At 38.5% G+C, this 22,927-nt stretch overlaps 1 pseudogene; it reads right to left on the bottom strand.

Annotated features, from left to right (window-relative positions):
* Nucleotides 1-2,956: 2,956 nt before the first annotated feature.
* Nucleotides 2,957-3,607, bottom strand: LOC140455568 (muscarinic acetylcholine receptor M2-like; annotated as a pseudogene).
* Between the last annotated feature and the right edge of the window lie 19,320 nt (nucleotides 3,608-22,927).

The following is a 22,927-nucleotide window of genomic DNA, read 5'->3' as shown; positions in this document are numbered from 1 at the left end:
ATTCGCAACTGCAAGGCTTAGTTGAAGCAAGTAAAGTATTTATTTTCACATGTATTTTGTAACAGGAAAAGGTATTGTTGCACTAATCATTACAAACACAAATGAGAAACTAAAAGTACGAGAGTAAACAAATAGAGATGATGTTACTTGAATAAGACGAAGCATGATAGAAGAATTAAACATTAGTCATCCTAGTTTTCCAGATTGGCACGTTTCTGCCCCTACGTCGTTGCAATTATTATTTCTCAATTAATTGCTTATAAGCAAAGATTTTTCAATCACCTACAAGAAATTGAATTGATCGCAACATAATAATATTGGGGCATCGACAAAAAGTAATCTGACACCAGAAACAACGTGTTCATTATAGAAACAGCTTGCTTCATTCCGAATATTACCCTAAATAGATAAAATCTACAGGTGCCGACACTCCCAAGAATGGAATTATCAAGTCTCAGCACAATCTCGTTGTTGAAAATACTCATAATATTATATTCCCTTGTAAAGTTGCCTGCACTGTTTATTGATTCAGCTGAATTCAACATTCGTCCAAGCAGTAAGACTATATAATTCTTTTAGGCCCTGACTTGCAATCATATCTGTTAACTGTTGAGATGATGGGATTCGACCACAGAGGGAATTCAGCACTTTTATGAAGGAGAAAATAAACATAAAGCTTGTTTATGTTTCTGGGAAATCACGTTCATATTACCCCGTAGCTTTGCTAGACACAGACTAAAACCAATAACCATCTTGTGCACAGTTTTACTTAATTTCAATAGTCGTAGTTCTTTACCAGGTACACCAATGACAACAAGAATGGTGTAGTATATTTTGCTGATACTATGAAAAATTTCCATAATTTTCTCTGCAATGTGGTCTGTTCTTTCGCTATTGTCAAGTTATCTGCATGAACCTACAATGCAAAGTATTCACATTTCGATTTCATCAAGTAAAATATGGAAATTGTGTTTTTCTGAGAAATTGTGTGCGGCTTTGAAAGCATTTATGATTTTATTCTTTTCTGGTGAACACTCTATTATATTCATTTATTTGTAAACTTGTTGCTAGGAAGCACTTCCTCTGGTTTCTGCGATATTTTCCAAAACAACATGGTTCAGAATTTTTTTCATACCTGTGGACCAGGTAGAACTCGAACAAATGCCTCTTGGTTCAGAGGTGGGTACAGAACCACTGTAGTGAAAGAATGCTGGGATGCTGCTGCGTTGTTCAATTTTGGCCAATCAGTTTAACAATTCAATTCAAGTGCTTTGACTGACGAAGCTTCAAACCAAATGACATCAAAAATTCCAAGAGCTCCAAAAAGGAATAAATTTGTTGCTTTGATGTTAGTTTAGGTAGAATGATAGGAATTAGTATAAGTTTATCAGGAAATACTTGCTGCTTGAAATGAAATGTAGTATCTTGCCTCGAGTGTATTTTTTCTTGTAATGAATCAGCTGCCATCTTGGACACTCCAGCAGAGGGTATAAAAGGTGGTAATATCGAATACGAAATCTAAAATTACCATACGCATTGTATTTTTTGTAAGAAATTGGTTAAAGTATGTGTAACATCGAAACATGTGTGATGTCTTAAAGGTGAACATTCCTCACTGAATCTGTGTAGCACAACTTTTTCACTTTATTATGGACTATCATTACCCCATTTCAATCATTAACATATCAACAATGATGAATTATTTTCATTGCTTTAGGAATTTGAACAATAGACAATAGACAATAGGTGCAGGAGGAGGCCATTCTGCCCTTCGAGCCTGCACTGCCAATCAATACAATCATGGTTGATCATTCGTAATCAGTATCCTCTTCCTGCCTTATCTCCATAACCCTTGATTCCACTATCTTTGAGAGCTCTACCCAAATCTTTCTTAAATGAATCCAGAGACAGGGCCTCCTCTACCCTCTGGGGCAGCCCATTCCACACAGCCACCACTGTTTCTCCTCATCTCTTTCCAAAATGGTCTGCTCCGTATTTTTAAGCTGCGTCCCCTGGTTCGGCGCTCACCCATCAGCGGAAACATGCTTCCTGCTACCAGAGTGTCCAATCCTTTGATAATCTTATATGTCTCAATCAGATCCCCTCTCAGTCTTCTAAACTCAAGGGTTGCTTCACTCTTTCAGTGTAAGGAAATCCCGCCATTCCAGGAACTGACCTCGTGAACCTACGAAGTGGAAAGAAATGAAAAAAAAAGCTTCCAAAATTGAATGATTTTAATTTGACAAAATAACCAACAAAATTTTTACATGACTAATGTGAGCAATTATATGTAATTTGTGAATACCATCATCGTTATGGATAAAGTATTAAAATCTTGCACTTTTTTACATTATTGCAACAATATTCTTGCACTGGCACGAGAGGTTTTTTAAAATTGACATTACAAAGTGCATAGCAGACTGGGATGACCGGACTGTTGATGTCACAGAGCCAATTTCCAATTGTCCAGTCTGTGCCCCGGACACAGATTGGACAGAAGGTCCTGATTAGCACCATGACATTGCATGGAGCCAGTTAATGAAAAATGCTAAACGAATAGCGAGTATTTCTCCCGAGGTACAGCTGCCTTCTTCGTTGGGACAGATATAGTGTTCAAGTTTAGTTTGCAAAAATCTGCTTGGAGATTTCTGCCATATCTATTCTTGCTCCTGACACCCGCCACATGTTCTACTGCATTGTCACTGTCAAAAACATTTTCAGATTTGCCACATTCTTGGAAGCAATGTTCTGTGGCCATGTCATTTGTCCTCTCTCAATAATTCCATGCTCCACCTGATTTCGTGTGCTCTGCTGAGCGAGGTTAAATCATTGGAAAGTTCATTCTCCTTTCCTTGGCTGTGGTTTAAATTGTCATTTCAGCAGTATGCATTTTGACTTGAGGCAAAACATCAGTCGCATTTGATGTATTTTTCCCAGCTTTATTATTTTCCCCTCTTCAAAAAAATGGGAAAGAAGGCTGCTTGTGTGGTTTAGGGATATTTATAACATCCTTCATTCGGCTTTTGGTAGCATGATATATGTGGGCGTTCAGAATTACCATAATGAGTACAGTGAGGTGGAATTAGCTATGGCAGTGCCAAAGGTGACAGCTGGATTTGAGGAGAAGTGTGTATAACATTCCATCTCGCCAACTGTCCTTTCTCCAACAGCAACCTGCCAAAAGAGAACAACTGGAGCCCAAAGCGTAAACGAAAACACCCAAGCAGCGACAATCATTATCACTGCCATGGTGGATGTTCTTTTTGTGGGGTAGCTAAGGGATTGGTTCACGCAGACGTAGTGGTCAAAAAAAATGTGATAAGGAGGTTCATCCCAGAGGCATTACCAACAACGTAATCTTGAGCAATCCATAAATCATATACCACAGGGCCCATTGGCCAGTAACCAATAAAATATAAACTGTGCATAGATTCATAGTGAATGCATCCACAATTAAATCAGCACAGGATAGGCTGAAAATAAAGTAGTTGTTAATGGTTTGTATATGGCTACTCACTTTAATCGAGACCATGACCAGAATATTTCCAACAATTGTCATCAAATTTAAAGATACTGTCACAATCAGACTAAAGGCAATTTGGAGCATTGTGTCAGAATCTGTTACATCAGCATAAATTAGCCCTGTCAGGTTACTATAAAAATGGTTTGCCTCTGATTAGTCCTTTTCACTTTGCTCTCGAGTGTAGTTTGCACTGTACAGGCCGAAAAGGGGAGCAGAAAATAGATTAGGATGAGGAAACAGACCTCAAATGTATAAATGTTAAAATGTAATTGCATGCTAATTAACAATGAGCCAGGAGGGACCAGGGTGTTCTTGTTCATTTAACATAAATGTTAACATGCCGGCTCAGTGAAAAAGTAGAAATGAAAATTTAATATTGAACATTAATGTTAGGAGTGCTGAAGTACAAAAACATGGAAGTCTTGTTACAGAGACAGGGCATAAATTACTCATGTCAGGATATCAAGGGCAGCCAATAAAGTTTCCATCATCAGTTGACGATCTGCCAAGAAAGTAGTGGGATATCTGATCAGTCATGTCAAGGGGCTGATGAAAGCAGTCAGTCAGAAAGATGCTCATGGAGAGACTTATAGTCCTGTGCATGGATCATTGATGAGGCTGAACTGGACCAGTTGTTTTCTCTGAGCTCATTTGGCTGAGTTTGATGTGCAATGCAAGTTAGCGCCAACAGCTGGGCAATTAATTCCGCAAACAAACCTGAAGCTCCTGCTTGCCTCTCACCTAAGGAATGGTGACCCTCACCTTCTTTCTCTGATGAGAGAGCAGCACACTAGGACTTTGGCAACGTTAGGATGAACTCTCATGACTTCATTTCTTGGTGTGGAGGTGTTGGTGCTGGACTGAGGTGAATTTACAAAGGAGCAGTACTCCAAAAGCTAATACTTCCAAATAAACCTGTTGGACTATAACCTGATGTGTGAATTTCAGCTTCATTTTCTGGGTGTGGATGGACATCGTTTAATAGGCACTCCCTTTTGCATGCAACGTTTCGATCATTCTGCAGGACAGCTCCTTCACTAATGTTGCTTCACATGGTGAGGCTTGATCTGCTTGAATTATGGAAACTTGGCTTTTATTATTTGGATACTGCATATTGCATTCCATGGTGGATTGTCCCCATGACTCATTTGAAGGGCATCTCATACCAACTGTTTCTAAGGTCCAGTATTTTTCCTTGCATTCCCAACAAAGTTCAATGTCAGCACTGATGACGTCCTCAGCTGTCAATGGAAACAGAGCCACTGTGATTTCATTCCTAACAGGATGCAAGGAGATGCAAGGTGACCAGAAAAGATGTCAATCCAAAGAATCGTGCAGGTCACCACGGAGACTGATGAGCACACAGGTCAGGCACAGCTTGCTATCTGCAGTATCACATCCAAAGGAAAGCGAACAATTTTAACCCAGCCTCCTTTTCCTGAATATGAACTCGCTGCAATGTTGACAATGCATCCGTATTTCTGGGAATATTGTGACTTAAGTGAATCGAGCTTAATCTGGAAGCAGAAGGAGCAGAAGGCCATTCACTGAAAGAGGCTGTGAAGGTGACAGCTTTATTACTGTGCAATGTGACTTGTTCCTACTGAGGAACAATAGAAAGACAAAGTGTGATATCTCATTTTCACACGCTCAAATGCACCAGGACAAGCGACCAATGCCAGTCCATGCAAGGTCACTGAAGTTCACTTTATTTTTGTGGCGAGATTCGTGCTGCAGTGTCGAAAGTTGGATTCGGAAACAATGTGCCATTCACAACTTGCTGCATGCCATTCACTACTCTTCCATGGTTTGAACGCAAGGCACGTCACAATATTTATCAATATCAAATGAATGGAAGATGATCCTTACCATTTCCTGGAGTGATGAGCCAATACTCTGGTTGTTAGGTCGACTCCAGAATCCTGAAACACCCCTCACGTACCTGGTCCATTTGAGATGACTTGCAAGACTTGTGAATGATTGGCAAGTCGAGGAGCGTTGTGACCACAGATTTTGCCATCCTCATGATGAAATTTGAACGGGTTCATAATATAGATGTAATGCTGAGGTACTCGAAGGATGTGTTGAAAATGCGAGTCTCATGCTTTGGACAGATAGAATATTGGAGGGGAAAGAGCTTCCAATTTACCATGTATGACATGTATAATCACGTATAACACATTATCCTAATGTGCTGTGCTCTGTACACGCGAAGCAAACAGCTGGAAGATGTGTCGGATCAAACAACAGAAATACATGGGAAACTCTGGCAGCATGTTTGGAGAGAAAGCACAGGCAATGCTTGTGGTCCAGTGAATCTTCCTCATAATGATGCAATTGATGCTGAGAAGGTGGAAGAGAGAAAGTGATCATTTGTGAAATTGGACAGCTAGGAAGAAATAAGTGTCTTTGTACATTACTATTTTGATTCAGACCAGGTATTATCAGACTGAAGAAAATCAATCATCGAAGAACATCAACGGTTATCAGGAGGAGGGAGAAGAATGGGATTGAAAAGTGTATGATCTGTTGTCACAGCAGACTCCGTGGGCTGAATAATTCAAATTTCACCTCTACCTTATGATCTTGCTCTTGCCGAGTCTGAGTTACATGTCACTTTAGAGCATAGGAATGTGTTACATTCTTAATTTTCCTTTACTTCCAGGACAATTAAGGATGTGCCAGAACTTGTAGAATTTAAGGAGAGAACATGAATTAATTTTGATCATTACCCAGGTGAGAATCATTCCAGACTAAATGAGCAACTCACAGCAACCCTGCAAATGAGCATGTTTTAAAAGCTGGTTGTGTTGTTTAGCATTTCGCTTGTGTCTCTGAATAATTAACGGTATTGATAAAGAAGACACGTGATATGTTTTAAGCATCTCAGTGTCGTTACAATTCACTGAAACACCACTACAGTTCTCTTGTGCAATATCTACCTCGCATTTCTGGGACAGACGACTGCAAATCGCTCAAAGGTGAAAATGCCGTTGAACCATAAAGATCCATCTCTGATTGTGTAACACTGAATAGCATGGACATTGCATTTTGGGATGGATTAAAAGAAACAATAGTATTTGCTGCAGACCATTGGCATAGGCCTCATTTTCGAGTCAATAATAGCAGCAATACCGTTTTTCAGGAACTGAACTTTGCATTGCAATGGGCTCCATTGAAGCATAAATGCAATAAATTAATCTAGTTTTCGACATGATCATTATACAGCCATCTAGGAAACAAATTGTTATTGGGAATCAGTCACAATGCAGAAAGTTTTCTCAATGTCACAGAGTTAAAGAACACAATGGTGCTATTCAAATTATCGAGTTTGCAACAGCAATAAAAATATGAAAAATGATAACTGGTTTGTGAGTATTATTCCACAATATTTCAGTTTATCTCTGTGTATAGGCTTGTTAAACTTTGCATATTTTCATGTATCAACATCCCCTCCCTCCCCGAGTATATTTTTTGTAGTGTAATCACAGATTGCTATTTTAATATTATTTTAATCTGAAGGACAAAGTGACAGATATTAGAAAGGTTAAAATTTACGATGTGTTATTCTTGGGATGGACCTTTGGATAATAATCAAATCTGCAGAAATCAAAACAACATTATACACAGAACAAAATAAGCTCACTGAATACCCATGATTAAATGTCTTTACTGAGTAATGAGATATCATGAAGAGATGCCATTTTAGCATTAATAATTGGACAATGGATAATTAGCAGGAGTAGCAGTTGTAGCAAGGGGAGAAGGGTAAATCCTTTCTAAATCAACAATCAACCAAATTAGTCTCCACTTGTCCATTCCTATGGACTCGTGATCCTTGTTTTTTTTTCTCCTTCTGACAGGAAGAGAATGAAAATAATAAAAAAGGAGTCGATTCTAAAAAGAGACAGTGAAACTTCCTGTGACATAATTTGGGTCTAAGTTAACTTGTATTTGTCGCAGTCACTGAACAAATAGGTTCATTTGAACCTTTCAAAACAATAAGTGCATTATCAAAACATATTCATATTTCCATGTCCTTGTACATCAGTTGTTGGTTAAGCTGATAATTTTTGTCATGTCTAGTTGGCATTAACGGTATTTATTACCTTGGCCATTGAAGAAGGTTTGTAAGAGTCAATTACACTGCTGTGTTTTTAAATCCAGAATGTATCATGCGAAGATGTCAAACGTTCTTTATGAAATTATGGAAAGACATGATCATATTGATGATATTCGTCATTGGTAATGTGGTCACGAATATAATAGCTTTTAATTCCAGATTTTATTTGAATTAAATTTGACAACATACTAATATCCTGCGACTTTGGATTAATACTCCACTGCCATAAGCATCAGACATGGCTTTCCTCCGTGTTTGGCATGACAGAAACCTCCTCCACACACCCTAAAATTTCCACCTTTCTCCATGGTTAACAATTCCCCAGATATGATTCAAGGAGAGTAGGCTGGAAATCACAAACTGTTGTGTACGGAAGTGCTCACAAATGTTAAAGTGCATAAAGAAAAAAAAGTCAAAATTCTCAAACCACATGATTTTCAAATGTTTGATAGATTGCATGAATTTGTACGTAACATGAATCTTTAAGTATTAAAGTTAATTATCACTATGTAAAGCCTCTTTAGTTCTCAGCATGAGTACAATTGCAATTAATTAATGTACCATCCTTGTGTTTTTAAATTTATTTGTGCGTTAACTTTCCAGTCCATAGCACATCCTTTCATTTTCTTTAATGTGTTTGAACGATATATTCTTGGTTTGATTAATTTCCTTGTTCGGTAAATTTCATAGTCTTTCGTTTCACAGTAGTCATTTTGTCAGTGGCCATTCTCTTCTATTATCATACATTCTCCAATGTACTTATTGAGCACATTTGCCCAAGTGAAAATTCTCACCTTATTATCCAGTCTAACACCAGAGGTTTTATTATAACACCATTACCCCTGTCCTAGAGACAGCGTCATTCTTTAGACAGGATATAAAAAGGATATACAAATGCAAGCGCATTTTATGGTGTGCTTGAGATCTAAAGGCAAACAATAGACTGAGTAGAGAAAAGCCTGTAGTCCAATTTAAATGTGAGACTCTCAGAATCCTTAGAACAGTTAAATTGCTAATGTGAGACACGAAAGAAATGTTCACCCTGTGGCAGATTCCGTTGAAACTGAAAGTTTGAAGGTTTGTTTTTGAGTCAATAGTTGTACTTTTTTTTAACCACGAGCAAATATCTACCGTTTGTTTCAGTGCTAAGGTTCTGCACTTTCATTGCCCAATCGAATGTGTAGAAGATCTAATCTTAGTTTCCAATCTGTTTTCTTTTCGCTGTTTTGGTGTTAAGTTACTGGTGACCTTGATAATGTTCCGGGAGAACTGTTCCCTTTCCATCTGTATGACTCGTTTCTTGGTGACCATGACAGTAGCGAATTTATTGGTCATCTTCACAACAGTCATATTTATGATAATCCATTCTGACAATTTCCCAATATTCTTAAATGTTAGATCCAAGTATGGTGCTCTTTTCCTTATTTATGTCTCCATCTTATCTGCTGTCCAGTTTACTATCACTTTTTAGTTTGATGAATTATAGAGTAACAGGGATGTACAGCATGTTCCAACTGGTCCATGCTGACCAGATATCATAAATTAATCTAGTTCCATTTGGCATCTTTTGGTCAGCATCCCTTTGAAACCTTCCTATTCACATGCCCTACCAGATGCCTTTTAAATTTTGAAACTGTAATCCCTCCACAACTTCTACTTGCAGGTCATTCCATACACGCACAAAGCTCTGCGTGAAATATTTGCCTCTTGTGTCCCTTTTAAATCTTTCCCCTCTGAAGTTAAATATATTGCCTTCTAGCGTTTGACTCCCCCAACTTGGGGAAAAGGGCTTGGCTATTAGCCCTATTCATGCCCCTAACATTTCTTTAAACCTCTGCAAGATCACCCCTCAGCCTCCGACTCTCCAGGCACACAGCTCCATCTTATTCAACCTCTCCCTATCGCTCAAACCCTCCAGCTCTGGCAAAATCTTTGTAAATTCTTTCTGAACTCTTTAATGTTTCAGTACATTCTTGCTTCAGCAAGGAGACGGGAATTGGATGAAATTTTCAAAGATGTCCTAAGCGATGTCCTGTACAGAAGCAACACGACGTCCCAACTCCTACATTCAATCCACGAACCAAAGAAGGCAAGCAATTCAAACACTTTCTTTATGATCCTGTCTACCTGCGACTGCACATTCAAAGAATTATGAACCTGCACTCCGAAGGTCTCTTTGCTCACGAATACTTCAGAGGACATTACCATTAAGTGAATGTATCTTGCCCCAACCTCCCTGGCTTCCTACATATTCGAGTACATATCTGATCAAATAACTGCAATGAATTCACCTTTATACATTTTTAGGACATTCTACAACTCCCCTTCTGTAAAGTAGACATTTTCCAACTTGTTGCGATTTATTTTTCCAATTTCTTGAACTTCCTTGTGCTTCACCACATTAAACAATGATGCATCTCTCCCATCTCATGTGGTTCCACACATGTGAGTCCTTGCTGATATTTAAGGTATCCCTATTCTCCCCCTAGTTACTTTTTTTCCCCCTTTATATATTGGATGAACCCATTTGGAATCTTCTTCAACCATATTTGCCAAAGTTTTATCATGTTACATTTCCTCCTCCCAATTTCCCTTTTTGCTACACTTCCACTGCATTTCTACTTTTCTAGGGCTTCACCGCGTCGACTGTCTATACCTGAAGTATGCTTCCTTCTCATTCTTGACCCAAAAGCTCAATTTTTATAATATCAAGCAACGTATTTATCTCCCAGACTTGCCCTTCACCCCAACAGGGACATACTGTGTCAGGTCTCTGGTCTTATTTGCAGGCTTCCCATTTGACAGATATCCCAATGCCTGTGAACATCGGTGGACAATCAACTTTTGAAAGTCCGTGCCTAATACCTTTCGCCTAATTTTATCGCCATCAGTCATCAGAAATTGAAAACAGAATATTATATTTTAAAAAAGCAAGTGTGATATTAACAACAACTTGTATTCTGCATTTTTTAAAAGAATGTTGTGATCGACTTTACTGTGAAGCTGGGCACGTAATTCACAATGTGTTCCCCTTGGTTTTGCAAATTCAAACCAACCTATAATACGAATGCAGATTGGGTTGCCTTTGACAGCTTGCATAGGATATTAAATCCATTAATTCATATGTTCTGTTGCTCAACGCCCTGAAAGACAAACACAATTTAGTGACCAGTGGAGGCTGTAAGGGCCTGACATGGGGAGAAAGTCAGGTAATTTTAATGATCTAGAAAGGGATAATACAATTAAATCTGTGATTTCAAAATTCACCATCGCTGGCATTTTCTTTTAATTCAATAGCTTTTAAATATATCGATTTCTTATGCTAAGGAATTGCGGAAATAATCCTGAGTAGACTGAAAACTTTGAATGTTTATTTTGTCCAACCGGATCCAAATCAGTAAATTTATGTTGCTGCAGAAATGAATTTATTTATCAGGTGAAATATTCCAAGTTCAAAGTGCAGTTCAAAAGCGCTTTGAAAGTCCCAGTTACATCACTTGTTGAATTAATTAAGCGACATTTCAGTTCAAAACTATCTCAAGTCAGGTGATTCTAGTAAGTAGATGTAAAATCTGTCTAGACATAAACGTCACAGGAATGATGTGAGGAATTGTGCAAAACCTGAAAAAGGCGATTATGAAGGGCGTTATTAACATTGAAGAACTCAGAGGGAAATGTAATTAGATTTCTGGATTTTCCTTCCAGCTAGGACCATTAGTTTATTGCATTCAGCTGCGTGATGATGATTTTTTATGCAATGGAGTCAATTAAGTAATTGACAAATCTCAGAGCAATTATTCCCATACTAGTAGGCAGCTACAATTTTTGCATTACCTTCACTAATAAGATTTCACACACCATTTAAACGGAAATCGACTATTTAGAAAATATTCTCATCATTCAAGTGAATATCCCTCTTTTTAACATCAGATTCCAACATCAACGTTTACTTTTAACTCCTTTGCTTGTGTTGTTTCCCTTTGATAGGCATTCGTTCTTTACCTCAGCTAGATCCTGCAGTACCTTCTTTCACATTTTTATCGTTCCAAGAATGTGGTCCTGATTTTGTTTGTAATTGCAGTTATTTGTGATTGCTTCAACCAAATTAAAGATAATTGGAAACGATTAGATTTATGTAAAGGGAAACCACGTTAAGCTAATTCATATGAAGTACTTGTGGGAACACATGTGCAGTGAACGAAAGAGAGCCTGTGCATGTACATTTTTTTTTGGATATCGAAGTGCTTGAGACAGCGTGCAGCTTTATAAGACCCCATTAATATTTATTTTTCTTCTACTTTTGCTCAGATACGTGAGTTGAGGTTGCTATGGTTCGCCGTGTATGCTGAAAACTGAACTGTCGAGGCTCATGGTATTTCAGTTAACACGTTAATATCGAGATGATATTTATTGCCAGAAGAGATAGTGTGCATGGAGAGTCTCTCTGATTGGTAACGTATGATGTGTAGAGTTCCCAGTTGTCCATGTCAGAGCCTCAGGTTTTATAACTTATATTAACGCCTCTATAACGGCAATACAGTTATTGTAGCTAATTTAGCGGTGATAGAAATTATAACGAGGAAATCAAGCCGTGACAATGATAGCTGAAGATAAGGTTACAGGCTGGAATGGGGAATAATGACAGATGAAAATAAAGCTGCACTCCAGGATGGGGAATAATGACAAAGTACTTTAAAAAGAAAGGGCTATCACTGTGGGAGAGGAAATGTGCAAAAACAACAGTTATGAGGGAGTGACACCTCTTCATTTTCAAAGGAATATTGTTGAAGAAGTGCTTCCCTGCCAGAGGATCAATATCAAAAATGACAAGGGAGTTTGTGGGAGCGAACCAACATCAGAAATGCAACACCGAGGGCAATTGAATTGCCCAGAGACGCTGCTCAGTGAATTTTGACCTGTCAGAAATAAGGTAATGAGATTGTGCTCAAGTGTCACAGGGCATGTTCAAATGAGAGGTTGCACTGCTCAATCAGAGGGGTAATAAGAAAATATTGTTTCAGTCTCAAGACAAAACTACAGTGGTTTTAATTATCAAAGACGGATTCTGCCCAAATGAGATGTTAAACAACAGCATTTGCAATTTTAGAAGGAATGTTGCTTATGAGATACCATTTTGTGAAAATTGGCTACCATGGTTTTGTCCATACAAGATTCCACAATTTACAAATTTTTCGTTGACTGAGCAGAAAGGAAGAGCATCAACAGATGCATATAAGGATAGCTTCTGTCTGTCTGTCTGTCTGTCTGTCTGTCTGTCTGCCTACCTAATTAAATATGTATCCGCCCATCTACACATTTCTTACTCACATGTACCCATGCACGTGCTTCAAATTCACTATTTAAAATTAGCATATGCAAGCACAAGCAAATGAATTAAGAACAGGAATGGGCCATAGCATCGTGCACCACTGGATTGATATATTGTGTTTGCACCCATAAACAGCTCTTCACACGACGTAATAGAACCGAACTCTAAAGGTGTATATGTCACTGGCTGATCAATTTTGTTTTATTTTATTCGCCATCCCGAAGTTATCTGCAACAAATGAACTCTTTTTTTCCCATTGCGTATATTTCCAGAAATGTCGTTTGAGGACTGTATTTACTGAATGTTAGTCACTTGGAACTTGAAGGTCAACATTTTGGATGTTTTGAAAATCCTAAAAATGAAAACGTAAAGAAAATCCCATTTGTTGCTGAAGTACATCACACAATGTTTAATGCTGCTCCCAAAGTTTTAAACGCAGTCTTGCCTGTATTATAAATGCGATGTGAGATGTTTATTTTTTTCTCTCTATCATCGTCAGAGGCAATGTTTCCGGAAGTGACATAATTATGTTGCCTCCTACCCCATTAGGCGAGTGACGAAGAAGGCCTAGCCTCCCCAAATTTCAACAGAGCTGAGTCATATAAGTAAAGGATCAACTGATCTATTTTGGACACACGGGACCAGTAATCAGGAATATGTCCAGGAAAGCCCGTATATAAGGCATGAAGATGACAAAACAGAAGTCCACAAATTTACCTCTCACTTCATGATCTGTCCCCAGTATTAAATAAGTAAACCACCTTCCTCTAACTGATCCTTGAGAATTTTCAAACTCCCTTCTAATTTTATAATCTTACTGTCATATCAAGTTGACCTCGCATCACAAACCCACCTCTCAACAATTACGCTGACCTACAGTCTTCCAAATTTAAAGACTCAGGACAAACTAACTCAGCTTCTCAGAATTGTTTCATTCTGATCTATAGAATTTTTACTGCACAGCCAAACCACAGCTAAAGCCCTGATCTCACTCTCCTGTACTAAACCGAAACACTCTTGCAACTTTGCAGAATTTAACCCCTCATACTGCCTTGAATCACAGTGTTTACCCAAGTGGTTCCTTTGCATTCATTAAAATATAGTGACTAGAATGCACAATAACAACAAATTATTAAAATATTAGCATTTGCTGATTAGTAATTATAGTAGAAGAGGAAAGAAATGAACATGTATTGAGTAATAATAAAAGATGGAAAATGAAGGAAAACAAAACAATGCGCCTCATGCCCTCCTGCACGTCCTGGAACACTCGACCGATGACTGATCTGGAAACTTCGGTTCTTCCGAACACCATTTGTGATTCTAGCATAAGGTTTAGACGCACTCTTGGAACAATGTATTTTCTCACTTATATGGTTTCAAAACAGACAGCACAAAAGCAAAGACACGACAGAAATAAGCTTCCAGTAAAGTCTTCGGCACATCAAAGGAACGGTCACATGACTATTTTGACGTCATGCAGCTTGTCGAAAGTCTACAACAATTTTAGCCCTTCAGCCCATCCAAGGTAATGTATTTTTTCATGCAGCTGTCAAATATCATCATGAACTTTTAACCAATCTAGTACAATCCCAGCAGATGCACATGCAAACATGGTGCTAGAAGTATTTGTCCCTTGTCACCTCTGATGCATTTTATCATCTCTTAAAAATGGTTTCTTACCACAAATTCACATTTTACTTATTTTACCAAGCTCTAATCTCAAAATTACTTTTGCCCATAAAATTGAATTACAACATTCCCCTGGCCCTCACAAAAAAAGGATAATTCTGTTTTAGGGCATCGTTTCCAGAAGAGATTAGCAGTACACCAGAAACATATTTCACGGATTTGGATCTCAAATTTTGATGTCCTGGAATACATGTACTTGCCATGATTACAGAAACTTAGTGTTGCTACTCTAGCCACGCAGACAGGATGGCATGGTGGCTCAGTGGTTTGCCCTAGTGCTTCCCAACCGCAGAGTCCCACGTTCGATTCTGATCTTGGGCAGCTATCTGTGTGGCGTTTGTATATTCTGCGTGGGCTTGCTCTGGTTTCCACCCACAATCAAAAGGTGTGTAGGTTAGATGAAGTGCCTGTAGTGTTAGGAGCATGAGTCAGGGTGGGTTGCACTTCAGTGGGTCACGTTTTGGGCCGAAGGGCCTGCTTCCACACTGTATGTAATCTAATCGTCATAATGGTCAAGAAACAAAAAAAAAGATCATGTGCAATTCTTAAACGTTCTGGTGGCATACATATATAGTGTTATTAATAAATACTATTTATTTTTCTCTCAGCAGAATCCAGCAGAGAGTAAACAAAACATCCAATCATATCATATCGGCATTGGTGATTTACCCACAAAATCTAACAACTCCCAATTACAAACAAAGGCTCTGTAATTACTGGCTCTGATAGATGCATAGAACCTACCCGTGTTTTGCTCAGAGCATAACTCGACAAATCATATTCAGATATATTCAACATAAACATTGACACATATGTCCGAATTTTGATGATGCAATGTGAACTTACATTGTGAAGTCGATTACAAAATAAAACAAGAAAAGAAAACACCGAATATGGAAATGAGACGCAAGTCAAAAAGAGAAATTGCCGGAGAAACTACGCAGATCTAGCAAAATCCATGAAGAGAAAACAGAATTTGGATTCCAGTAATCCACCTTCGAAATTACTTACAAGAGTTAGAGTAATGCATTATTTTGTTTGTATATATTAGTCTGAGGGGTTCAACATATTTGATGCACTTTAACTGTGATAGGCAGAAAGCATTTCAGATGCTGAAAGAAGTTTAGGATACATTTTGAAAATATATGTGTGTGAATCACTGACTTGAATGTTGACGATACAAAAGAGGAGTCAAAATTCCAAGAACGCCTTTATTCAGCTTCAAAGGACAAACAAAGATTTAACCGCTATTAAATAATATACTAAGGAAAGCAAAGTGAATTACTCAGGGCGACAGTGTCGAGACATGGATCGAATCCAAATTGATTGCTGAGCAACATTGCTGGAAGGCAACAGAGTCCAGTTTTAATTCGTAAATTCTGGAAGGCATTGTTAACTCATTTAGGTACTTCTCCTCAGTTTCCCACTTGGATGCTATCCCGTGACAATGACATTATTTGTCTGTTATAGTATGTTTACGCGCTTTTGGCCAAAGGGAATTACTTAGCTAATGTAACAATTTTTGTGTTCCCACGGATATCCGACAGGGTATGAATTATTATATATGCAATCTTAAAATTTATTTCAGAGACCTGCATGGCATGACGAGATACATGCACAAGTTTAGTCAAACAATGATTTGTAATGTGGAAACAACTCTAAAAGGAAAGATGTGACTTGCATTATCTTCATTGTGGAATGGTAAGTATTAAACACAAGAGTTGACTCTAAGTTTATAAGCTTTTGCATTTCGCCAACTAATCACGTTGCTTCATGAGGCTTTACCTGATGATGCTGAATCAATTTCCATCAACGTTCCCAACTCATCTTTAAATTTATTTTAGCACTTCCAATTTGCGAAAGATCTGGACGTATGTTAATGTTAACCGACATTCACAAAACCAAGCGCCACAGCAAGTGCAGTCTCAAATTTAAAAAGAATATGAGCATGGCTCCTCGCCATTTCAGGGCTTTAACATTGATAAATATCCCAATATCAATACCTTGGTGATAACAATGCATGAGAAAGTGTAATGCACAATCTAATAACCTACTGTGATGTCAAGAGCACATAATCAGCAGCGAAGAAATCGCAGGCTGATTTCCAAATCATTTCGACCATTTGCAAGGCTCAAATCAGGAATATGATTAGATCCCCTACAGTGTGGAAACCGGCTCTGCGGCCCAAAAAGTCCAGACTGACCCTCAAAGAGTGACTCACCCACACCTCTCTGACTAACACTGTGGGCAATTTACCATGGTCAATCACCTGACCTGTACATGTTTAGACCGTGGGAGGAGACCAGAGCACCCAATGCAGCACGGGCAGAATGTGCAAACTCCACACAGACAGTCAGATGAGATTACAATCAAACCTGGGACTTTGGTGCTGTGATGCAGCAGCGCTAAACACTGCACCACTGTGCATCCCTTAATAGAAATGGTACGCTTCCGACCTAAAACGTTACATTGCATGTCGTTTAGGTACCCCTACTATGCTGGAATAGAAGAGTTGTCAGATGTTTCTGAAACAGTAATGATTGTGTAGCACTGCCGTTACAGTTCAAAATGTTGAATAGCTTGGAGAGGATCTTGAAGATCGTCGATTTGTTTTAATCTTCTTTTTTCTGATGGAATTGGTCATAATTTGAAATGTGATATCAAAGGGGCTTTGCTGATGTTTTCTAGTGCACTTTGCAGCTTCTTGGGAATTGCTGGAGCCCATATATCCAGCTTTCAAATCGGAAGCACGCCACCACTTCATCAAGAGCAACTCCTGATTGTCAAAAACTGCAACCGCAGCTATCGACACCCACATTAATGAATGAAAGTAGAAACATGTCTGCATCTCTATGTTACAAACATAAACAAGATTAAGCAACTTGTCTTTGTGATGCATATTAATATACATATTCAGTGACTATATCAATATCATTTCAATTTATACAAGAAAAATAAAATGTCAATTATTTAGAAAAACAGGAATAAGATGTAAAAACTTCAGCCCTTCGGACCTACTTCACCATTCCAGGATATGTGCAGCTATCTGCTTCATAGACAAATGTCCACATTATCTACTTATCTCTAAATATAACGAATAACTAGAAACTAATTAACATCAATTTTAAATGGTGAATCCAAATTGGCTGAATTCAGGTTTCTCATCGAAAATTATCCTGCTTACACCAGTGTTGATTGACATGTATTTTGGTAAGCAAACAGCTGCTGTTTCTATAACAACCACAGATGCAGAACTTTATTTTTATCAAAACTTCAAAAATGTTGTCGCTGTATTTGATGAGATCTCATCTCCTTTTTGTTCAAGTTTACGAAGTGATAGTGGATATACACTCTGCACAGCGTGCTGTTTTCTAAGATCGAGCTGTGTTGACCTCCGTGAGGACTTTCAGGTAGAAATTATGCCAAAGATCTTCTGAACTTTTGAGAGAAAATCGGATTTCTCAGATATGTTTTCTAAGAATGATCTACGCCATTTATGTTGACTAAGACATTGTTAACTATGCTGGTTCCATTTCTGGCCATCACTCCAAACAGCAAATATTCATTGCTTTTGTGCAAACAGTTATTGCTCATTTGTTTTCCTTTCCCTAACTACATTGTAAATCTTGAATTCAGGGAATGGAATGATTGTAAATCCATACCATAATCCAATTTAAACCCAAACTATCTTACTGAGACATAAAATAATACCACCTTTACAGTATAGCATGTAGTGTTAGGACACGAGGTAAACTCTCCTGCATAACTGAAAACCAGCAACACAGAAAATATTTATTTCGTGCAGTAATCTGTGAAACTTCGATATAACAAGATCTAATTAAATTAAAAATGGCAACTTTAATTTCTTAACGTATAACAGATAATAATTAACTAACAAGTGTTTACAGGTCCTTCCTCAAACCTATATTTTGCATTCCCCTTCTGCAATACTAGTCTGATAAAACTCCCAGTTATGATTTACAAAAGAAATTTCGGATCTCAAAACGAGGCAGCTTTCAGTTTTCTCCGTGTTCCTGTCTTCTGTTCTTTTTTAACAGTTCTGTTTCACTTGTTACTGATCGATAAAGGTACCTTATTAAAGGGAATTTTCTCGGCAGTGTGCAAATGTCGTTGGCATGGCAGTTCCCCTTTCATCTGTTCAATTTTCCCCGGCCTTCTACACTCAAAGCATCGAATTGTGTTATTTGCTTTTAAAATTATCAATATGCTTATTTTAAAATGACTGGCATACGTCGAATATGTTTAGTTGTTTCCAGGTAACCAGCTAACTTAGCTTTCGTTCACGTGTTACATTGTTACCTTACTGAGAGCATTTACTGCTGTGAGGTAACTCCACTTGCTTTTACCTCTCTTAAAGCTACAGTGCACCCACATCTTTATAACACCTCCGTACCTTATGAAAAAAATGTAACATCATAATGAAAAGATGGCTTCATTTTTTTCTACTCTTTAAACACATAGCTCGAACATACAAACAACACTTAATATAAGTTCACCTTAGCTTCTTCCCATGTACCCGTGCACATATAACATCTAATAAAAAGACTCACCTAAACTGTATCAGTTAAGTCCATGATAATGCATCTGCGACTACGTTCTTAAGACCCTTAACATTTTTTTTTGTTTTAATTAAAAGTTTTTCACATAAGACGACAATGGAACAGTCCCATATTCGTGTCATTAAAGTGTTCCAAGTAGGTAAGCGGATTGTGATCTGTGCACACAACTGTCTCACATCGTCCGTGACATACACATTTATATGTTGTAAGGCCATTACCAAAATTAGTTCCTTTTTCGATTGTGGAGTATTTCCTCTGTTGGATATTGATCTTCTTCGAAAAGTAACCAATTGGCAGTTCAATCCAATCCTCGTATTCCTGTTGGAGTGCAGCTCCAACTCCTATGTCACTAAGCATCAATGGAAACTTAAAAGGGTTTGGAAAAGTTTTGAAAAGCTTGGTGTAGCTAAAACTGGTTTGGATGTTAATATCGATTTCAAATGGTCGAATGCCTCCTGGCATTGTTCTAAAGCAAATCAGTTAATGGTGCTACTACACTGCTGAAGTTTGGAACAAACTTCCAATAGAATCCGATTCGTCCTTAGAATTGAAACATCTCTTTCTCTGACGTTGCCCTTGAAAATTCCTCAATGGCGTTCGTCTTTGCATTCTTTGGGGTTACCCTTCAATGACCGATTATATGTCCCAAGAACGTCAGCTCTGCTTTTACGAATTCAGTTTTATTTTAGTTTCTAAACTAGCTTTCTTGTAGTTATTCAAAGAGCAACATGGTATTGCAAACTGTGCCGTGTTATTTTTTCAAGACTTACTAAAGAACACTACATAGTCTATATAGACAGCGCAGTTTGTCAACCCAGTCAGAAATCTTTTCATGAGTCTTTGGAATGTGGTGGGTCAGTTCTTCAGTCCAAAGGGAATCACTTTAAACTTCTGTCGCCCATTTGGAGTTACAAACGCAGGATTTTAATTCCCTGTCACTGATAAAGTTACCTGCCAGTAACTACGCATTCAATCCAACTTGGTGATGTAACTCGATAGTCTGACATTCTCGATATAGTCTTCCATTCCAGAAATTGGTTATGAGTCCGATTTTGTAACGGTGTTGACGTTCTGATAATCCACGCAGAATCGTTGAGTCCCATCCAGTTTATGAACTGAATATCCGCGTAATCCATCCGCTGTGGCTTGGTTCGAAGATGTCTTTCTCGGGCAAAGCCCCCACCTCCATCAGGAACTGTCTGGCTTTGAAAGGATTAAGCTGATACAGGTATTGTTTTATCGAAGAAGTGTTCCCTACATCTACTTCATGTACATTCCCATTAGTCCTCCTCATCTGTTCCTTACTTATGTCATAAACTGCAGTAACAAATCTTTCAACTTTTTTTTATGCTCCTGACACAGATAGCTTAATAATCTTTCCCATTCCTCAAGGACTTCTTCATTTTATAACCTACATTGACGCACCAAAAAATTCACATCATTCGGATTTGATTCCTCATTCTGCGAGGCAGTAACTTACAAGTGTTTCTCCCGTTCTTTCTATCTAGTATAATACAGTTTCACCATGTTCACATGACATAATCGATACATTTTTTTCTGTCTGGCATCATTTACGCGATATTTCACCTGTAACTTTTCTTGTCTTAATTTAATAGGGACCACGAAACCACCTGGCTTTGAATGGATCTCCTCCCACTGACAACAATACGAATATGTTATCCCATCGAGAATATGTCGCAGAGAGTTTATCTGCCACCTGCTTCATTCTACACTGTGCCTTCTTTCTATGTTGTTTAGCTAACTCACTACGCTATTTAATCTCTAGCTCAGCTCCGATGCATAATCTAAAACTGAGGTCTCCAACTTCGGTTCTTCATTTTTTCTTTAATTAATTTCATGACCGAATATTCAGTCAAAGGAAGTGAACTGATCAGATTCGTTTCGGGTATCTCTAATGGCAAACAATATGAATTGGATACCTTTATCCCAATCATTCGGCTCGTCAAGACAATATGCTCTGTTCATCTTTTTCATGGTCTGATGCCACATTTGTAAGGCTCCCTGGGACTGTGGATGATACACACTGGATTTAAAGTCCTGTATACCTAAGCTATCCATAAACTCCTTAAACAGCCTAGCAGTAAAGTTTGCCCCTTGGTCCGAGTGAATATGTCTGGATAGCCCATACCCTGTGATGAAACCTACTAACCCCTCTACTCCCCTTTTTTGCCTTGACACTCCATTAACGGAATTGGCTCTGGAAATCTGACAGAAACATTCACTATGGTTACAAAGTATTGTTTCCCAATTCTAGTTCTCGGGAGGAAGTCAACACAATCAATTATAACCGGCATGAAATATTCTTCAAATGTGAAAATTGGCAACAATGGTGCTGCTGGTTTTATTACCGCCTGTGGCATACCCACCATTTGACAAGTATGACACGTACAGCAAATGTTCACCACATCCATGTGCATTGCAGGCCAATAAAAAACGTTTATGTTACTTAGCCTGAGCCTTTCGTACCCCTAGGTGACCTCGTAAAGGGAGTTAATGTGCCACACGTAACACCTCCTGTCTGTGTGCTAACAGCGATGCAATCTGTTGCACTTCGGCCTATTTTTCCTCTGCATGAACCTGAAGTGTCTGCATTTCCGTCTTAGGTGTTGATCGTGCAGGACGCTGTAGAATATTCTGTGCCTCCTTTTCAGAATATATCTTCGCATATGTATCTTTTATTATCTTTTCTTGCTATTGTAAGTATATTCGCAACACTTCTGTCTGATACTCTGTTTGTTCAGGCTTTTCCTCCACCATTACGTCAAACTGGGCATCCACGAACTGAAACTCAACTCCACCTTTCTCTTTACTTTTCACTTCATGCTGTGACCTATGACAGTGGGATCTGGTTAGCACACAGTCTGGGAAAATATCAGGACATATCTTTTTTTAAAACGGCCTCGATGTTGCGCCAATCTGTCATGCCAATCTGAAGACCATCTAACCTACACTATCCCATGTACGTCCATATGCTTATCCAATGATGACTTAAATGTCCTTAAAGTTGGTGAATCTACTACTGTTGCAGGGAAAGCATTCCATACCCTTACTACACTCTGAGTAAAGAAACTACCTCAGACATCTATCCTATATGTATCACCCCTCAAATTAAAGCTATGCCCCTCACGCTCGCTGTCACCATTCTTGTGAAAAGGTTATCCCTGTCCACCCTATCTCACCTCTTGATTATCTTATATGTCTCTATTAAGTCACGTCTCAACCTTCTTTTCTCGAACAAAAACTGCCTCAACTCCCTCAGCCTTTCCTCGTAAGATATTCCCTCCACACCAGGTAACATCCTATTAAATCTCCTCTGCACCGTTTACATAGCTTCCACACCCTTCTTATAATGCGGTAACCAGAACTGTACACAATACTCCAAGTGCGGCTGCACCAGAGTTTTGTACAGCTATAGCATAACCTCATGGTTCCAGGACTCTATCCCTGTATTAATAACATTTCCCATCAACCACCACCCTCTGTCTTCTTTCAGCAGGACAATTACTGACCCAAACTGCTATATCACCCACAATCCCAATCCTCTCATTTTGTACAATAGCCTATTGTGGGGAACCTTATTGAACGCCTTGCTGAAATCCACATATACCTCTTCAACCGGTTTACATTCATCTACCTCTTTGGTCAACTTCTCAAATAAC

This window comes from Chiloscyllium punctatum, chromosome 30 (assembly GCF_047496795.1).
Source record: "Chiloscyllium punctatum isolate Juve2018m chromosome 30, sChiPun1.3, whole genome shotgun sequence".
Lineage (NCBI taxonomy): Eukaryota > Metazoa > Chordata > Chondrichthyes > Orectolobiformes > Hemiscylliidae > Chiloscyllium > Chiloscyllium punctatum.
This window is presented reverse-complemented; position numbering and strand designations above follow the sequence as displayed.